Source organism: Thalassophryne amazonica, chromosome 22, assembly GCF_902500255.1.
Source record: "Thalassophryne amazonica chromosome 22, fThaAma1.1, whole genome shotgun sequence".
Classification (NCBI taxonomy): domain Eukaryota; kingdom Metazoa; phylum Chordata; class Actinopteri; order Batrachoidiformes; family Batrachoididae; genus Thalassophryne; species Thalassophryne amazonica.
In genome coordinates this window covers 24,789,591-24,795,743 of record NC_047124.1, presented here as the reverse complement: position 1 = coordinate 24,795,743, position 6,153 = coordinate 24,789,591, and the positions used below count along the sequence as shown (strand labels likewise).

General features: G+C 39.1%; 1 protein-coding gene across 1 annotated transcript in view; it reads right to left on the bottom strand.

Annotated features, from left to right (window-relative positions):
* grm8a (glutamate receptor, metabotropic 8a) overlaps positions 1 to 6,153 on the bottom strand; it is a 666,822-nt gene that overhangs the window by 222,482 nt on the left and 438,187 nt on the right. The window lies entirely within an intron of this gene.

Here is a 6,153-nt window from a genome sequence, read left to right as displayed (position 1 = left end):
TTTGGCACTAATACTTGCCATAGCAGAAAAGCTAACTAGGAAAAACTCACCTTGCAACCGTTGTACTTAGCATCCAAGCTACCTATATTGTGCATCATAACACATGCATACTGGCTGTAAATACTGCGCATAGTCACCCAGACCAAGCGGCCAAAACTGCCAAGCGCGAGTGCTTTCTGGCACTAAACCGTATTTTCCGGACTATAAGTCGCACCGGAGTATAAGTCGCACCAGCCACTTTATCCAATATAAAGAAAAATAAACCATAAATAACTCGCACTGGACTATAAGTCGCATGAACATACAGGTATGTTAACTTAACATGAAAAATTCAGATGATAATATTGTGACGGCTACCGTTTTCGGATGCATATTTCACCAGTCGCAACTTGTAATCTGCAGAGTATGATTTTCTTTTTGGTGGCATTTTTTCAGGCCTTCTCCTTTGTCTTGTTAAGTTATCAGTAACGTTGAAATTTTTATTTTTCTATGGTAGTCAGAAGTCGCAGGAACAGTCACACAAGCCTTGAGTGCCCTCTTGTGAGCTGCATTTTACCTACGGATATGTTTGTATTTTGCGGACCACATTGCAAGCCGAACCATAACCCGCACCATCGCTGAACAGTTCTTTTCTGACACATTACCCACTGTGGACCATAGTACACACCAGTGTCAGCTGCCGATGTTCATGCAGCACCTACCTGCGCAGCTCATGACCTCCCCGTGGTGTCGACGCCAGCTCCTTCCAAGTGCAGACGCTAATCCTCCGCCGTCGCTCACCCAGTGCGCCCACGCAGCTCTCAGCATCAACTTAAACACCCTGCTCACACTGATATCCAAGGGTTGAAGCTGTTTTGTTAGCCCTCCCAGAATAACAGCAAGCACCGTGTTTGTCTGCTTCACACGCTGTTTCACAATCACTGTCTGGGTGAGGTGAGGAATACGCGTCCAATGTTCTGTTCTCTGATTGGTTATCATGACCAGTGTGACCTATAGGGCGGCCGCCATACTACAGTGCCCATGATGCATTGCATTTCCGTTTCCGGTGGCCATTTTAAAACATAGAGCGACTCTGTCACGTAAACTTGTTTTATTACGGTAAATTAATTGAGAATCTACTGGTATATTTTTCATTTATAAGTCACTCTGGAGTATAGGTCGCACCCCCGGCCAAAACATGTGAAAAAGTGCGACTTATAGTCCGAAAAATACAATATCTGCCATAGCAGAAAAAGCTAACTAGGAAAAACTCACCTTGCAAGCATTGTACTTAGCGTCCAAGCTGCCTCCATTGTGCATCATAACACATGCATACTGGCTGTAAATATCGCATAGTCGCTCGGACCAAGTGGACGAAACTGCTGAGCGTGAGTACTTTTTGGCACTAATACTCGCCATAGAAGAAAAAGCTAACTAGGAAAAACTCACCTCGCAACTGTTGTACTTAGCGTCCAAGCTACCTCCATTGTCCAGCATACCACATGCATACTGGCTGTAAATATTGTGCATAGTCGCCATGGGGGTGGGGGGGTGGGGGGCACTCACTCTGTGCCATGGCTTCAGCTTCTTAGTTTTGTTGGCAATCTGTATCACGATAAACAGCATCAACTTCACGTCTGTGATAGTCAGTGGCAATAAGCGGTAAGTTCTGGGTCCGCCTCGGGAAACTTAGGCCGTCTTTGCCCAAAGCACACTCGCCACCTCGCAGGCATGCCGGTTCTTGCACCAGCTGTACAGCCGTCAATAATATTTGCCAAAATAAAAAATTTTAAAAATGTGGTCCCAATTCCGGCATGTGGGTGGGAATGATAAACTCATGTTTTGCTTTTTTAATGGGGCCTTTCGGTACCATCAGTCCTGTTAGAGTAGTTCCGAGAGTAGAATAAATATTCCTTTAGAGTCATCCCAGCCACAAATCCTCTTTATTTATTTATTTTTAAATGGTTTTAGATGGATGGCTGACAGTAATAGCATGCTTATTACATAATTTGGCAATTTTACATTTATCTACACTGAGATAATTGAATTATTGGCCCTTCATTCACTGAGCAGCAATGCCCCGACCCCCCAGTTTATCTCCAGTAACCTGATTATTGTGCATTCATAAGACATGACTGATTCCTGATACTCAGAGTCTATAAACAGAAGGTAGATGAGTGTGCAGGAGTGCAACATGTCCATGTGTGTGCGCGCATGCATCATTGACGGGCCTGAGTGGTTTCTGTCATCTCTGCAAATGCACGCGTGTGCACGTGGTGATTGTGCAATTGCATCTGGCCGTCGTCACTCTGCAGCTGCTAAAACACATGCAGGGCGTGAGTAACGATGATAAATTCGATGTTAAGTGCATCCAGCACTTCACCAAATGAAACCCTCATAGTCAGTAATTAACTCTGGTCTCTTTTCAGATGAAATTCATTCAGTTCAGGACAGGAAATACTGCTGTCTCAACATTTAATTAACAATCTGCCAGCCTCCCACACTCTCGCCTCCTTGACATATTTCATCTGTTAACCAACATAGACATAAACTGGGAACATGAAATTACTCATCTGACTGCTTTTGTCCCTTACACTTTATAAATGCTTTATTAATGCTTTATAGCGTGCAGTTAATATTATCTTTGTAAATGATGAACTATTAATGATCAACTTTTCTTAAATGGCTTATAGAGAATTAAAAAATATATAAATATTTTATAAAGACCTTACATATTTTGTTAATAATAATGATTAAGCCATCTATTTATGTTCTTACCAATGAGTAGCTAATAAAAAATGCTTTGTAAATGTTTTACAAGTAGTTATTTAAGCATTTACTGACACTTTATAAACACTTTACCCTTGCTTTATAGTGTGCAGTTAATATTACGTTTGTAAATGATGAACTATTAATGATCAACTTTTCTTAAATGTTTTATAGAGAATTTAAAAAAATTCTAAATGTTTTATAAAGACATTACATATTTTGTTATTAATAATTATTAAGCCATCTGTTTATGTTCTTACCAATGAGTAGCTAATAAAAAGAATTCTTTGTAAATGTTTTACAAGTAGTTATTTAAGCATTTACTGACACTTTGTAAATGGTTTACTAATGCTTTATAGCGTGCAGTTAATATTACATGTAAATGATGAACTATTAATGATCAACTTTTCTTAAATGGCTTATAGAGAATTCAAAAGATTCTAAATGTTTTATAAAGACATTACATATTTTGTTATTAATAATTATTAAGCCATCTATTTATGTTCTTACCAATGAGTAGCTAATAAAAAGAATGCTTTGTAAATGTTTTACAAGTAGTTATTTAAGCATTTACTAACACTTTATAAATGGTTTACTAATGCTTTATAGTGTACAGTTAATATGTGTATACAGAGTATTTAAAAAGATTATAAATGTTGTATAAAGACATTACATATTTTGTTATTAATTATTATTAAGCCATCTATTTATGTTCTTACCAATGAGTAGCTAATAAAAAGAATGCTTTGTAAATGTTTTACAAGTAGTTATTGAAGCATTTACTGACAGTTTATAAATGGTTTACTAATGCTTTATAGCGTGCAGTTAATATTACATTTGTAAATGATGAACTATTAATGATCAACTTTTCTTAAATGTTTATAGAGAATTTTAAAAATATATAAATGTTTTATAAAGATATTACATATTTTGTTATTAATAATTATTAAGCCATCTATTTATGTTCTTAACAATGAGTAGCTAATAAAAAAGAATGCTCTGTAAATGTTTTACAAGTAGTTACTTAAGCATTTATTACACTTTATAAATGCTTTACAGAGTGCAATTAATATAAAGTGTTACCCAAACTTTTTGGGGTGCAATTCTTTCAGGTGACAAAAACCTCGACTTCTTCCCAGTGAATGCTGGCATTCCTCAAGGATGTGTTCTGGATCTTGCGCCGTTCAGTGGTTGCACGGACTGAGTCTTGGGTTGGGTTGCCCAAAGTTTATGGATCAATCAATCAATCAATTTTTTTATATAGCGCCAAATCACAACAAACAGTTGCCCCAAGGCGCCTTATATTGTAAGGCAAGGCCATACAACAATTATGTAAAACCCCAACGGTCAAAACGACCCCCTGTGAGCAAGCACTTGGCTACAGTGGGAAGGAAAAACTCCCTTTTAACAGGAAGAAACCTCCAGCAGAACCAGGCTCAGGGAGGGGCAGTCTTCTGCTGGGACTGGTTGGGGCTGAGGGAGAGAACCAAGAAAAAGACATGCTGTGGAGGGGAGCAGAGATCGATCACTAATGATTAAATGCAGAGTGGTGCATACAGAGCAAAAAGAGAAAGAAACAGTGCATCATGGGAACCCCCCAGCAGTCTACGTCTATACTCTGCCATCCAGAGTAAGGATCTGGTTAGACACCATGTTTCTAAGATTTGTGGGGCCAAGTACAATAACTTCAGTTTTATCTGAGTTGGATCTATGCAGTATCAGTGGAACCCACGCTTGCCCTAATTGCAGCACTTGAGCCAGAGCGCTTGGGTTCACGACTGCCCTTAAGGCCACAATCTTTCAATAACATCCACAATTCTGCCATCAGAGATGTATATGCATGTGGCGAAAATGTCAAACTTACAGAGACACTCACTTATCTCGGCAGTGACAGTCGTGCCTCTGGGTCCTTGGCTTTTTGAGCTTGACAGATGCCTGGGAATATTTTATGGAGTCATGAGGTAAAGGACAGGGGTGTTTGGCAATGCTAATTATGATTGTAAGGTCTGGATGTTAGCCAGTGACCTAAGGCTACAACTAGATGTCTTTGGTACGAGGTCTCTTTGAAGGATCCTTCAGTACCACTGGAATGAATGTGTCAAATGAGCAGTTATTTACAGAGACTAAGATGAAAAATATCACTTGCATTGCGATGGTTGTTTCACAGTCTTGTATCTAGATCGCACATTATCACAAGATGATGGCAGATGTTGACACAGCCTGTTGGGTTGTACTGTGTGACACCGCCTTTAAGCTTTTTGTCACCATCGTGATCTTCCAGTCACAATATTTGCCTCCATATGTTACTGGTATTTGCAGCAACACATGTTTTTTGATCAATCCTCCACACTGCTGGTCCAACTTCTCCCAATGATCTCTCATCCATGGTAGAGGTCACAGGGACTCAGTCTTATCAACTACTGCTGAGACCAGCAGATGCCATAATTGCCTGATCAGTGACTAACCGACATGACGTTTAAAGCTTCATTGCAGAGCAGTAAATTTGACTGCTCGATTAGTCTGAAAATACCCTATTATTCCTTTCGATAAATCTTATAAAAATGTGAAAATAACAAAAACCACAAAATAAAAGTTAGACAAAGTTGGGAAATGTGCGGATGATGAATATTGTCCGTTCCAAAATCCTGAGCCAAAAGATATAGACTATTATGTGAAAATGTCTAATGCTGCATTCACATGTCGGCTGTAAGCAGCAGAAGGAAATCCGGATGTTCTATTGTTTTCAGTGAGAGGTTGATGGAAAAATTCAGCCACCTCTGGCAGTAAGTGCACCACAACAGCACTTGCTGTCAAATTTTTTTTGTAAAAGTTCAACTTTTACTGCTTAAAATAGCAACAAGGACAAACCGGATGTTCTTTTAACTTTTCGATGAAGAAAAACAGAAAGCAAAAGATGGATTCTTTAAGTGCAGAGAGTCACCTGGTTTTAATCAGGTAAGCGTGAACAAATTTGTGTGATATTACAACAAGAAATTAATCTATAACCCCACAAAAAGTTACTGTTTTAAGATGACATCAGAGCCAGGCCTTCCTGTTTTAATTTCACACTAAAACTCTGTTGTATCTTTTAATCTTTCTCTGTTGAATCCATCAATTAACTAAATTATTGACCATGATGCTCTCTATGAAAAATGATTGTGCTTGACGTTATCATCTGCAGATGACAGAAATTCTGCTATCACAATTGCTGTGACGGTTTTTCTTCTGCCAACATGTGAATGCAGCATAAGTGTTGAAACTGGTTACCCATGTGTGATGAGGCCAGCAGGAGTCACTGTGCATGTGGTAGTCAATAGGATAGGATACTTTGACTACTCAGGCAAGAGCCCAGGTTTTGGCCAACTGGTCAGAGCGCCCGCCTCCCACGCAGGAGATTGTGGGTTT